This window comes from Balaenoptera acutorostrata, chromosome 2, assembly GCF_949987535.1.
Source record: "Balaenoptera acutorostrata chromosome 2, mBalAcu1.1, whole genome shotgun sequence".
Classification (NCBI taxonomy): domain Eukaryota; kingdom Metazoa; phylum Chordata; class Mammalia; order Artiodactyla; family Balaenopteridae; genus Balaenoptera; species Balaenoptera acutorostrata.
In genome coordinates, this window is record NC_080065.1 from 151,671,300 (window position 1) to 151,685,936 (window position 14,637).

Genomic DNA, 14,637 nt, shown 5'->3' on the forward strand with positions numbered 1-14,637 from the left:
CAGAAACCTGGTCCGGTTTCTAAGTAGGACCCATTCTGACCTCAGATTTAGTCCAGTTTCTGACTGAGTCTGACCCAGGCCCAGTCAGGCCTCGGATGATTTGTGGATCCAGTCTAGAGGAAGAAATGTTCAAATAAAATCTCACAGCTCATAATGCAAAAGCTGCAGAGCTAGGGTCCTAGAGGGACATACTCATGACCTCTCAAGGCAGCAAGAAAGCAGCAAGCTAAGGGGTTCAACAGGTACCTATTTGTGGTAGCTCATTACTCTTGGCTGTCAGGGGTCTCCTTCAGTTTCCTCTTTTGACACAGGAACTGTTAAAACATAAACTGAGGCATATTAAAAATGTAAGAGTTTATTTGAGCAAAAATTGATTTGAATCAGGCAGCATCCAATCTGGCAGATAGAAAGGAGCTCCAAGGAGCTGTACAAAACGAAAAACTTTTATAGGCAGAATGGAATGGGAAAAAAAAAGTTACACTGGCAAAAAATGTGGGTTAGTTATTGCAAAGTTACTTTCCTTTAGGGAATGGCAGGGGTCTATTAGATCACCTAACTAGTGCTGATCAAGCAATTCCCGATTGAGTGGTTTAAGATTACATTTCTGACAGAGTCGAAATAGTAATTAAGTCTTGGTTTGCTCATGTTGGACTTAGCATATGTGACTCCGTCTTGGACTTGTTGTGTTGTTGTCTTGTTTTTGACAAACCCGTGTCTATTCATGGACAAATGGATAAGTGTGGTATATATATAACATGGGATATTATTCAGCCTTAAAAAGGAAAGAAATTCTGACATATGCTACAAAATGGATGAACCTTGAGGACATTATGCTAAGTGAGAAAAGCCTGTCACAAAGACAAATACTCTGATTCCAGTCATACAAGGTACTTAGAGTAGTCAAAATCATAGAAACAGGAAACAGAATACTAGTTGCCAGGAGCTTTATGAGGGGAATGGGGAGTTACTGTTTAATGAGTGTAGAGTTCCAGTTTTTCAAGATGAAAAGGGTTATGGAGATGGATGGTGGTGATGATTGAACACCGTTAGGAACCACCACTGAACTGTACACTTAAAAATGGTTAAGATGGTGCATTTTGTTATGTGCATTTTACCACAATAAAAACTTATTTAAAAAATAGAACAGACATATATCCCCAAATGCTAAAAACAAACAAGCAAAGAAAACAAAACAACTTTTGAATAACTAGATTGAAGTAGTAATGTGAGAGGAAAAGGAAGAAATCAACTAAATCATTCAATTCAAGTTTATTGAGTGCGTACTATTTCTCTGAATTAGATTTGAATGCAATGGGGAGAGGGTGAAAAAGAAGCGAGATTTCATTTCTCTAGGAAATGTCATTCTCGTGGGGAAGCTAGAGAATAATAAAGTAGTCAAATAGATAAGCAATACGTTTATATGTTTTGGTGTTACATAGGAAATCAATACACTGAGTCATAAAACAGAATAACTTGAGATGGAGTGGCCAGTAAAAGCCTCTCTAAGGGGACAACATTTGTGCTGAAACTTAAAGGATAAGAGTGATTAAGAGAAGAGCTGAAAGAAGAGTAATTTATGTAAAAAGAATAATTGAAAAGGCCCCAAGTTAAAAAAAAATTAAAATCCTGTTCAAAGAATCAAAGGCAGTGCAAATTTATCTTCCTGTGAATCCAGTAACTTAGGTTATGTGGCCCAAATTTAACTATGCTTCTTAGCCCTTTGCCATTTTGAGTTATTCTTGAAAGTCTGGTTGATGGCAAGTAAAGAAGATATGGGGACTAATTAAGGGGGTGGGGAAGGGGGAGACTAGAAATGAAGAAGCTGAATTCTGATCCCATTGGGCCAATGAAGAATAAAAGGGCTGGAAGAGAGAAGAAGAAAATTGAAAGGAGCAAACAAAGAAGGAAGACTCTAGGCTTAGGAAAAAATGCAGGGTAGCCAAGATTGTCAGAAAACTACAGGCAACCCTGTGTGAAAGAACTCCTGGGATTTCCATAGAACATGCACATTCTAAAGACAGTTGAAGTCTGCACATACAACAGACAGGGATCTGAAGTCAAGTTCTGGGCAATGTCATGCAGATAGAGCTAAAGATAAGAAGAGGCAGTTTAAGGAACAGTCACACTGTTTCATTTGGAATGGCAAGTGAAAGAAAAGGATTACCTGCCTCCTTCTCAAACTAAAGCTAAGTCACAAAAACAAGATATCATCAAACAGTGGGAGCCTCCAGGAGAGGGGAATAAACCTGCCTTTCTTATTCAACATGTAGCTTAGCTCACTCGAGAAGCAGAGAACAATTAGAGTTTTTAAAATGTATGGTTAAGTTATATACACAGAGCACACATTTTAAATACAATTTTCTTAACACAGTTATACGTACACGGTTTTAAGATTTCTGTATCAACATTAGTGCTTAATGATCACAGTGGGTAATCTTGATAGAACTATTTGGCTATTGCATCAAGATTCTGTGAATTTTCAGAGAAGAAAATTTCTATTTCGCTGAGTAGATTCAGGCTATGTTTTCAGGAACGGTTGTGCAGTGTTTGAGAGCTAGCCAGCCTGTGTTCTAAGAGGTAAAAAATGGATAGGGGGTCTCACCTGAATCCTCTATTCATATATTGTTCACTGGGTTCTCTCCTACAATTGTGTGGTTGTATGGTCCTCCCGTGCGAGGAGCAAAGGGCTCCTTAGGTTCAAGCTGTGGAAAGAAAGGGGAAAACATCCTTTGTTCACACTATTTTTACTCTCCATGTAGCACTTCCAAAGATCTTGAGGCCCATGACTGCCACATCCATGGGTAGAGTATGTGTAGTGCTGTGGGAATGTAAATGAACTGTTCTGATAGAGCAAATTGGAGGATTATGCTTGATTAAGTATCTAACATTCATTCATTTAAGCAGTATTTTTTGGAGTGCCTCCTATGTGCCAGGTACTGTTGATTTCCCTACTGAGAAATCACCAGGGAATAAAACCAAGTCCCTTTAGAATTTACATCCTGGGGAGGTAGAGGGAGAAAAGATGAAAAAAAAAAAAAAAAGGTAGGGCTTCCCTGGTGGCGCAGTGGTTGAGAATCCGCCTGCCAATGCAGGGGACACGGGTTCGAGCCCTGGTCTGGGAGGATCCCACATGCCACGGAGCAAATAGGCCCATGAGCCACAATTACTGAGCCTGCGCATCTGGAGCCTGTGCTCCGCAACAAGAGAGGCCACGATAGTGAGAGGCCCGCGCACCGCGATGAAGAGTGGCCCCTGCTTGCCACAACTAGAGAAAGCCCTCGCACAGAAACGAAGACCCAACACAGTCATAAATAAATAAATAAATATTTAAAAAAAAAAAAAAAAAAAAAAAGGTAAAATTATAATACATCAAATGTTGATCCCTGCTAGATAAAAACATAATAAAACAGCATCAAAGGAGTAGAGGTGCCAAGGTAGGAGGGTGCTTTATACAGACTACTTTATGTAGTAAATGTAGACATTGCTGATGAGATGGCACTTGAACAGATACCAGAAGGAGGGGGAAAGGAGGAGCCCCAAGAATATCTGAGGTAAGAGTTTTAAAAGGAGTAGAAACAATGAAAGCAAAAGTCTGGATGTGGGAATGTGTTTGCTGTTTTGGGGAGCAGTAGGGAGGTCAGTGTATTTTGAGCAGATTAATGTAAAGAGGATAATGGTGGCAGACAGGATGAGAGAGGCAGTGGAGATGAGAACGCAGACCGTCTTGTAGACCAATATCCAGACTTCTTTTTTTCCCCACCGAATGAGGTACAAAGTTAATGGAGAGATTTAATTTGGGAAGTGATTGAATTTACGGTATTTAAAATTTTTTTGAATAGGTAATACATTTTAGGAGGCATATAGATAAAGACGACATAGAACGGTTTTACACTACAAGTTCTTGCTCTCATCCCTGTCTCCATTCACATGATTTACCTGCATTTTCAGAACTATTTTTGTTAGCTCTTATATAAGTTTATCTTCAGACAAATAAAAGGATTTACAAATATATTTATATCACTATTGCCTCACTTTTTACACCAATGTTTGTCTACTTTATTTACCATGTTTCTTCTTGCCTATTTTCATTTAACTGTGTATTCTGGAGAGTTCTCTATTAATAAATAGAGATTACTGCCTTTTTTTTTTTTTTTAATAATGAAACTCTCTAGGAGTTAAGCCAGCATTTTATTTATTTATTTATTTTTGGCTGTGTTGGGTCTTCGTTTCTGTGCGAGGGCTTTCTCTAGTTGCGGCAAGCAGGGCCACTCTTCATCGCGGTGCATGGACCTTTCACCGTCGCTGCCTCTCTTGTTGCGGGGCACAGGCTCCAGACGCGCAGGCTCAGTAGCTGTGGCTCACGGGCTTAGTTGCTCCGCGGCATATGGGATCCTCCCAGACCAGGGCGCAAACCCGCATCCCCTGCATTGGCAGGAAGACTCTCAACAACTGCACCACCAGGGAAGCCCCATACTGTCATTTTTAATTTTTATACAGCTGCATACTATTCCATTGTATGGATATACCACATTTAATTATCATTGACCTATTTCTGTCTACTTTAGTTGTTTCCAATTTTTGCTATTATAACAATGTTGCAGAAAAACTACTTAATTTTATATTGATACATGTGAAGTAGTATTCAAATGAATACATACTCAGAGCTGAGGTTGCTCTGTGAGGTTATAGGTGTATACTTTTGATAAAGATTGCTAGATCCCTTTTTGAACTTGCATCATCTTTACTCTCATTAGCTATCACATAAGATAGAATTTGAGGGGCTTCCCTGGTGGCGCAGTGGTTGAGAATCTGCCTGCTAATGCAGGGGACACGGGTTCGAGCCCTGGCCTGGGAAGATCCCACGTGCCGCGGAGCGGCTGGGCCCGTGAGCCACAGCTGCTGAGCCTGCGCGTCTGGAGCCTGTGCTCCGCAACGAGAGAGGCCCGCGCATCGCGATGAAGAGTGGCCCCCGCTTGCCACAACTGGAGAAAGCCCTCGCACAGAAACGAAGACCCAACACAGCCAAAATCAATCAATCAATCAATCAATCAATCAAAACATACGCATCTGATTCAAGATCCTCATTAAAAAAAAAAAAAAAAAAAAAAAAAAAAAAAGATAGAATTTGAATTTATCTTTTTGAGAATTACATTGAGCATCGTTTCATATACCTATAGGACAATTGTGTTTCTTTTTTTTTTTCCTGTTAAATGTTTTTCCTGTTCTATTTCTTTCCTTTGCTTATTTTTAACATTAGGTTGCTGGTTCTATTTTCTTTTTAACTTCAGCAGCCTTTAATATATTAGGAAGAATAGGCTTTAGTTTGTTTTATTTGTTACAAATATTTTTCCAGTTTATCTTTTTGTTTTAATTTGCCTTTATTCTTGCCTTAAATCTTTTTTTGCTTTAATTATTAATAATAAAATGAGTGACAAACTTTCTAAAGACAATTTTGGCTGCTTTGTTTTGTGTAGATTACAAATGGGTATAGATGGAAACAAGGAGGCAAGTTAATAAGCTATTGCAGTAATACAGGGGAGAAATGATGGTGGCTCAAATTAGCATGACAGCAGTAAAAAGAGTTGGAAGTTATCAGATCTGGGGTGTACTTTAAAGGTAGAGCCAGCAGAAATTGTTAATGGATATGGGCTGTGAGAAGGGGAAAAAAGATTTGAGGATGAAGACAGTGTTTCTAATCTGAGCAACTACAAGATGGATTTGTTGTTGACTGATTCCATGGAAGAAACAGGTTTAGGATGAAATTTCCAAAGGTGAGCAGACAGTTAGATAATCAAGGGAGAGCTATGGGCTGGAGATAGAAATTTAGGAACTGCCAGTATGTAAATGATATTTAAAATCATAAGACGGAATAAGATCCCACAGGGAATGAATGTAGAGGAATAGGAACTGAGCCCTGAGGAAATGAGGAAAAACTAACAGAAGAGAATGAAAAGAGACAGCCCTTGTATTTGAAGGAGAACGAGAGGGCTGAGGTCCCAAAAGCCAAGTGAAGAAATATTTCAAGGAATGAGTAAGCATCCTTACAAAATGCTGCTTATATGCTGAGTGAAAGGGAGGACCAAGAACTGTCTATGTAATTTAGCAATGTGAATGGTGTGACTTTCATAAGATTTATTTTGGTAGAGTAATAAGATGAAGGAAGAGTAAGGATATAGTCAATTTTTTAAAAGCACAGATATTATAGCATATGGTATGTGTTGGGCTGTACCCCGCAGGTCTGCAAGCCCTGTAATTGCCCAGCCACAAGACCAAAGAAAGAACCCCGTGTCAGCGACCAAGACATCAGGGGTTTATCAGATAGGGGACCTTACATGTCTGAAGCAAGGTCCTGGAGTGACACCCCAACCTGCCACCCTGCACGGCAGATGACAGGCAGGACACGGCAGAAGTCTTCCTTCCCTATTGGGGAGGTTGTGGAGATGAGGTTACCAGTTTAGGGGGAAATGACATCAGGTTGGCTCTTCAGTTGCCAGGGAAACCAGCAGAGAGGGGCATATCCCTCACAGCCCCCTGGCATTAACAAGCATCTTGGGGCAGATGTTTCCCCTTTGATAAACTACCATAGTGGAGCCATTCTGATCTAAAGATTAGGACAGTCACTGACTGGGGCAGCGGAGGCGAGGTAGGGGAGGGGCAGGAAGCACATAGGCAGTTACTGATTAAGCGCTATGATTCAGAGGTCAGTCATATGGTAATGCTGTTTTTAGTTTTTTGAGAAACCTCCATACTGTTTTCCACAGTGGCTGCACCAATTTACATTCCCACCAACAGTTGTAGGAGGGTTCCCTTTTCTCAACATCCTCACCAACATTTGTTATCTGTGTTATATATCCAAAAAGTAAAAATAAAAAAATTCAAAACGATATGTGAACCCCAATGTTCATAACAGCATTATTTACAATTGCCAAGATATGGAAGCAACTTCAGTGTCCATCAACAGATGAATAGATAAAGAAGATGTGGTACACAACACACACACACACACACACACACACACACACACACACACACACAATGGAATACTACTCAGCCATAAAAAGGAATTAAATTTTGCCATTTGCAGTAACATGGATGGACTTGGATGGTGTTATGCTAAGTGAAATAAGTTAGATGGAGAAAGAAAACATTATATGATGTCACTTATATGCAGAATCTTAAAAATACAACAAACTAATGACTATAACAAAGAAGCAGCCAACTTACAGATACAGAGAGCAAGCTAGTGGTCGCCTGTGGGGAGAAGAAAGTGAGGAGGGGTAATATAGGGGTAGGGGATTAAGAAGAACAAACTATTATGTATAAAATAAGCTATGAGGATATATTGTACAATCCAGGGAATATAGCCAATATATTATAATAACTATAAATGGAGTATAACTTATTTATTAAAAAAATAGAAGAGGGGAGGTCAGTCATATGAGTAAGTCTAGGAGAAGAAAGGACTGGTGGAGCAGGGGATATACAGAGAACAAGAGAACAACCATCCTGAGTGGCCTGGTAATACAGTATTCTAATTGGAATGATGCAGTAGAGAGCACAGTTAAATGTTACAGAAGAAGAGAAACATGTTGGTATTATGTCCTTGAGTTGATGAGATAACATTTGGTCTATCCCAAATTACACTGTTTGGTGTTCAATAGGAACATGCAGTCAAAGGGTTCTATTTGCTCCAGCCTTACTCATCTGTCTAGAGATAGGAGTAGAATAAAAGGAAAATTAAATTGAACCAGTACTTCAGCATTTCCAGGCAGTTATGAGTGACAGGGAGGTTTGTGTTATAGTTGAGGCTAGATATGAGATGATAGACCGTGGGACTCAAACTGGCCAAGGATGAAGTTAGGACATGAAAGGGTGAAAAACAATGGAAATGTGCTAGAATAATAGCTTATAGGTTCTAGGGTAGAATAGCAATTGTTGAAACTGGAAAATTAATGAGAAGACCTTGAAAGATAGAGGGTGATGTTTGGAAACTAGAATGTCTGGAATGGAGGTAATGGGGAAAATGTATTAACTGGTTGAAAAAAGAAAAACAACTATTGAATAATATCAGAGTGTGCTATGGGATAGAGAACACTCATTTTAAGAGAGAAATTTAAGGAACTTAGAACCAGGATTTTGGAAGGATTATCTATGTGACTATTAAAATGGTTCAAGAGCAAAGACAGGAGAGAGGAACAGTAAACCAGGTACCAAAATCTCCAAGGGATGAATGGAGATTTTGCATTAGTCAGTCAATGATAACATAATGTTTCCCTTTTAATTTGCTTTACATAGCTTCAGTTTTATATCTAGAACATCATATTTATCATCAGTATTCAATAATACTTTAAAAAATATATAAATCATCTAACACTAAAAAATAGTCCCAAGAACTTTAAATCTGTATTTACTTTCTTCTTTGAAACTCCTATTTGTTTGTTTCTTTGTTTTCAGAAAATAGCGTGCTTGCTTTAACAAACTTGGATAATAGAGCATGGTACTAATTACTTTTATTCCTACTCTGTTTATCTTCCATCTCAGACTTCAGCAATGCATTTATTTCCTCAAAGTAATTGCTTAGGGGAACCACTGATTCTTATATATTATATAATCTAGTACCCTTATTTTATAAGTGACAGAACTGAGACCATAAAAAGTGTTGCTTGCTTAAGGATATTTGTCTAGTTAGTGTCAGTTCCCAGTTGGGTCAGGATACCAAGATTAATGCCCTGATTTCTGGTCTAAACTGACTTTATGTAATGGTGTGGGAGTAGGTCTGATGAGGTTGCTCTAAAGATATAGCCAAATAAATCACATAGACTCTAGGATTTGGTTTTGACCTGCCCAATCTGCTCTGCCATTAGAAAAAAGAAAAATTCGAACAAATTATAACTTGTTTCCATTCTGAAAAGGGGATGAGCTATAAACTTTTTACACTCTCAACTTTGGGAGACTGTGTGTGTGTGTGTGTGTGTGTGTGTGTGTGTGTGTGTGTGTGTAATTTTTTTTTTTTTGGTACCAGTAAGTCTTTATTCATTGTATTTTCCCAAGGAAAAGAAGGGGAAGGGAAAAGGGTCAGCATGTGTGTTACAAAATGACAGCAAATGGGAAAGGAAGTACCTGGCACAGCAAAATCAACCAACAAATAAACACTGCCCAGATGGGGTCGCCAAAGCCCAAGGGGGCTCAGTCTCCTGCAGTTCAGTAATGAGGGGAAGGGATGAAGAACAGGTACATGCTTTTCTACCCTCCCTCCCTCCCTCCCCATAAATTCAAGATTTCACACAAAGCTTTGGTTTCTAGCAGTAAACATGGAGTTACATTTGTCTGTCTCCTATTAAACAATCTTGTGGCCACTTTGACATAAGTTTCTTGCACCTGCATAAAAGTTCCTGAGTGACTTGGCTATACATTCATCTTTCCTTTCGTGGTCTCCCAACCCCAGTTTCTACATGGAAGGCCCCCTCGTTGCTCCTCTCTACCCTAGGATTAGAGATTGAAGTAGGTTTTAATCCATCCAAAGACAGCAGTCTGTTTGGCATGAATCAAATCAAGGCATGGTCATGATTCAGGAGATTGGGAACAAGGGATGGAGAGTTCTTAGCTTCTTCAGGATTTTTGCACAAATAATTTAATCACAGACACTCCACAAATTAAACGTATAGGTGTATGGACTATTTTTGGGGGGGCACAAAGGGGGAAAGAAGAGAGGGTAGGAATACAGTTTTTAGGACAGAAGATCGTGTTCAAAATAGGAAACAGGGGAAGGGGAACACAAAAGAAAGTGTAGTTCAAGACCTCCCACTTCAAGAAAAGCGGCCCCCAAGCTTATGTTTCAGATCTTTTTGGCTGGTGCAGACCTTTTGTCAAAGATGCTTTGGCTATTTTTCTCAATATAAAAAGAAGTTTGTAAACAATAAAACCCCAAAAGAACATGGAGAAGACCAACACATTATATTTACACAAACTAGGCCACCTAGCAATCACCAAATCAGCTATTTGTGAAGTCCTACGAAGCCCAGACAAATACAGTAACTAGAGGGGGGCAGCAATTGGGGGAGACAAGAACCCAGGATCAGACACACATCACCCAATATGTACTTTGCATTTGCCCCGTTACAACACAGTGAGGTAGGTTTGCAGTGATCTCACAGCATGTAAATGAAACCCCCTTTTCTCCTTTAGCTACCATGACACTAATTACTGCTGCAGCAGGGCAGGACACTGGCTCTGGGAACCACAAAGAAGCCATCACTGATGGTCTCTCTGGAAACCAAGGAGGAAAAGCCCAGAACTGTTAAAGATTAAGGATCGTGTCCTTGCTTCATATATCCATCCCTGGGCAGCTCAAGACGGGTACAGAGGCATCATTCTTAAAACCTGTCCTTACCAACTCACAATTTTTACAAAAACACATACAATGCACCCTGTTGTGTATGTTAGGCCTAGCCCAATCTAGTGAAGGATGGACCTGGTATGTAAAGTGAGTCCTGTGCCCTGGGATTAGAGGTCTGGAACAGGAATCCTTTATCACACATACAGATGACCTCTGCCTAATCTTGGCTTCCCCTCTCTGAACCTTTTACCTGGCCCAGCCTCTCCTAACCTCTCTGTACCACCTTTTCCTGTTCAGTCCAATTTCCAGTCTTTCAGTAGAAGGAGACCATGTCATGGGGCAACCCAGTTAAAACCTAGTCTCCCATGAAACACTGAAGATGGAGGGGTTTCAAGAGGACACTGTGGCAGAAAAGCCAGCTCTAACTGGCAAGAGTGAGGTAGTTCAATAGGCTATACGCTCCAAACAGTTGTTCTCTCTGGTGATAGAGCAACAAAAAGTATTCCTGCTGTGCAGACCCGGAGCTGCTGCCGACGTATCCCTGAGATTGCTCACGTACCTGAGAACACAGTGCAGGAATGAGGGCCTTAGATTAAAATACACAAAAATACAAACCCAGAATATTTATATTATGAAAAAAAAAAGTTAAAATGCACAAGATACGTCATTCGCACACCGCTAGTGCAGTTGGCATCCTGGAGAAAGTGGGACCCAAGGTACAGTCATCCAAGGGAGCCAATAAATAAAATTGTATTGGCCCAGAACGGGGTGGGAGTGGGCTTAGAAGCAGCAGGTCTGCAGCTGTTCCCTCAACCACCCCTTTTGCCTATCATCACAACCCACTGCTTGGGACAGTTCTCAGCACTCTGTCCCAGGAGGGGGTTATGAGGAGACAAGATGTGAAAAACCCTGCCTTACCCCTGAGATACTTCCTCCCACAGAATGTAGTGGCTTGTGGGTTTGGGTCCATCAATCTGGTCTCATGCTTAATCTTTTCACTCTGGCATGGGAAATACTATTCCATATCCTTCTTGAAGAATAAAACGATTTCCCTATCCAGGCCACTTTCAGAAGCTGGAGATTCTGGGGGTGGAGACTCAGATAAAGCATGCAGGAAGGGTTACCCCCCAAAGCCCTCACGTGCATTTGGATAGAGCATGATTGGAGTTTCTTTGCCTGACCCCTTCCCCCCACCAAGAGGGAAAAGGGGGTGACGCTGTAGACCCCGGCCTGAGATATATGGCAGTGCCAGTTGCCCCCTACCCACACTGTCCCCCCTTTCTCCACTCTGCCGATTGATGCCTGTTCCTCAAAACTTTCGGTTTTGGGTTTTTTTTTTTGGCCGCGCCTTGCGGCATGCGGGATCTTAGTTCCCTGACCAGGGATCGAATCCATGCCCCCTGTATTGGGAGCGCGGAGTCTTAACCACTGGACCGCCAGGGAAGCCCCCTCAAAACTTTCTGATCATGAACGGATAACCCCCACCCACTGTGGCTCAATTCTGGGCCTCTGGGAGCATGGCAGGGCTATGGATCTCTTCTTCGTCCTCCCGAAAGTAGGCTGGCTTTCACTGGGAGCTGGGAGCTTGCTGGGCCTTCAGTGGACGCGAGGCTACCATATGGTTGATGCTCTGGCAGAAGTGGCACTTCTTGGGCTGGGGTGGCAGTTTGCATTCCTTGGCATGATGGTCTAGACCTCCACAGTTGTAGCACCTGTCTCCCTTTGATCTGCGTTTCTGCATGTTCTTCCCTTTGGGCCGCCTCTCGCTCGCAATACAGGACACCCCGCCAGGGCCGGTGACTCGGTTAGATTCCAGGCCCTTGGCGGACTTCTTAAAGGTGAACTCCACGGCCTCACCCTCCTTCAGGCTCCGGAAGCCCTCCATGTGCAGCTTACTCTGGTGCACAAAGACATCCACCGGGGGCGGGGGGGAGGCGTCGAGTGCGACCCCGGCGCGGGCAGTCATGGTCAGGAAGCCGAATCCCATGCGCACGTTGAACCACGTACAGATGCCGGCTCCGCGCAGCAGCTGCGGCTCCTCGGCCGCCCGGGCCGCGTCCTCCTGCGCCTCCTCCGGCCACCTGCAAACCGCTGGTTTGACACAGAGCCCATGGTAGTCGGCCGAGCTTGCGGCCCCGGGCCCCAGGTCGGCCGGCTGCTGGCCCCAGAGAAGTCCGGAGGCAAAGGGCTGTATTTTTAAAATATCCACAAAAGTACTCATGCTGGCATCCAGATTTTATACACACTGACTGCCATTTACTTTAATCAAGCAGTGGCCTCCACCATGTCAGTCTTGGCTGTCATGAAGCAGAAGAAGGAATACTGCCTCATCAGACCCTAGAGAAATTCTGTAATGGAACTTAACTCACTAAATGATGGCTAATAATTATATCACGTAGGTGAGACAATCCACTTGAAAATAAGCTTAGTATAAATCAATGTGAGTATCAAATAGAAACATATTTTCATTCCCTATTCAAAGGTATCTTGTTTTAAAATGTACCTTATATCTTATTTCTTATCTTCATGTCATATGCAAGTAGACAAAATCTGGTCTATACTAAGAAAGTAAGGTTAAGAATATTTCCAAATTCTAATTTAAGGAAGAAAAGCCAAAAATAAAAATGACAGAGTTTAGCAAGGAAAGAGGTCCACATTCTGAGATATATGTTGTTTAGAATTTCCAGTATTAGTTGTCAATTACATGTCATTTTTTTTTTTTTAATTTATTTTATTTTTGGCTGCGTTGGGTCTTCGTTGCTGCACACAGCCTTTCTCTATTTGCAGCAAGCGGGGGCTACTTTTCGTTGTGATGTGTGAGCTTCTCATTGTGGTGGCTTCTCTTGTTGCGGAGCACGGGCTCTAGGCAAGCGGGCTTCAGTAGTTGTGGCTCGCGGGCTCTAGAACGCAGGCTCAGTAGTTGTGGCGCTCCGGCTTAGTTGCTCCGCAGCATGTGGGATCTTCCCGGACCAGGGCTCAAACCCGTGTCCTCTGCATTGGCAGGCAGATTCTTAACCACTGCGCCACCAGGGAAGCCCTACATGTAAGTGCTGAATGCACAAAGTCGCTGAACTCCTTAGCAAAATATATAATTTATCACAAAAATGCTCACACACACACACACACACACACACACACACACACACACAGACATACAAAGAGAAGCCTCTCAGAATTTTAGGCATCAGAGAGAAGAAAGCCATAGTGATTTTTTTCCACTTGAGATTCAAAGCATTTATCATGTGCACTATACATTTAGCAATTTAACTTTCTTTTATGTCTCGTGTTCTCAACTCAATCATAGGGTCAAGAATTATTCTTAGAATCTGTACTCCCACAGCAGTGAGTAGAGTGCCCTGTGCAATGACAGCTCCTAATGACTGTTACACACACCTAACAAGACAAACTATTGTCTAATTAGGAAAGGAGGGAATCAGAAATGATAAGAGTAACAGTGGAAAGCCCCAGAATGATCATTACTCTTGAATTTCCTAATATTAAAGTAGATGTATTCATATTTAGAGAAAAAGGTCATTTGAAAATAGACTATGAGTAAAAAAGAAAGCCTAGCTCTTTAGTTCTATACAATAACAAAATCTTACTCTAAAATTCCCTTTTCAAAATATGAGTTCTTGAAGACAAAAAAAAAAAAAAAGAAACTGTTAGTCTAGGAATGTTTTCAGTTACATTGTCCTAAAACACAGTCAAATGTTTGTTTTGCCTTTTATTCTTATTTCTTTACGTTCCCCATGTAGACTCATGAGGCGAATAGGAGTGATCTGTTTCTATTAACTTTAAAAATGAGAAAAAAAAAGTGGTAAATAAGGATACAGAGAGGAGTCCTTGGTCTTTTCTTTGTCACGCTGTCCACAAATAGCTGAGGGAGGTGATGGAAGAGAGAGGTCAAGAGACTGAGACAGACCTGGGTCCACCTCCACCATTTCCTAGTTGAAAAGGAAATTCTTAGAAAGTTGTTAGCCCTGCACCTCAAACATAGTAAGGATACAGTGAGGTCATCTATTAACATTTTATCACTTCTGACACACTGTATAAAATACCCTGTTTTTTGATAATTCTCCATATGAGAATATATCAGGAGGGTTTTGCTTTTTATTGATAGCATGATAGAATTTTATAGAACTTTCACAGATACTCTTTTGAAACCACTTCAAACTCTGGAATCACTACTTTTTCACAGCTTCTCCCTTCTCCTCCAGTCCCAGCTCCCTCAACTAACGTCACAGCCAGGACTGTATCAGGACAGCTCTGTAGCCATCGGCCATCTGCCATCTAGAACAGCC

The 14,637-nt window shown here is 41.4% G+C and overlaps 1 pseudogene; it reads right to left on the reverse strand.

The window, feature by feature from the left end:
* Nucleotides 1-11,831: 11,831 nt before the first annotated feature.
* On the reverse strand, nt 11,832-12,448 carry LOC103015078 (protein lin-28 homolog A-like; annotated as a pseudogene).
* Between the last annotated feature and the right edge of the window lie 2,189 nt (nt 12,449-14,637).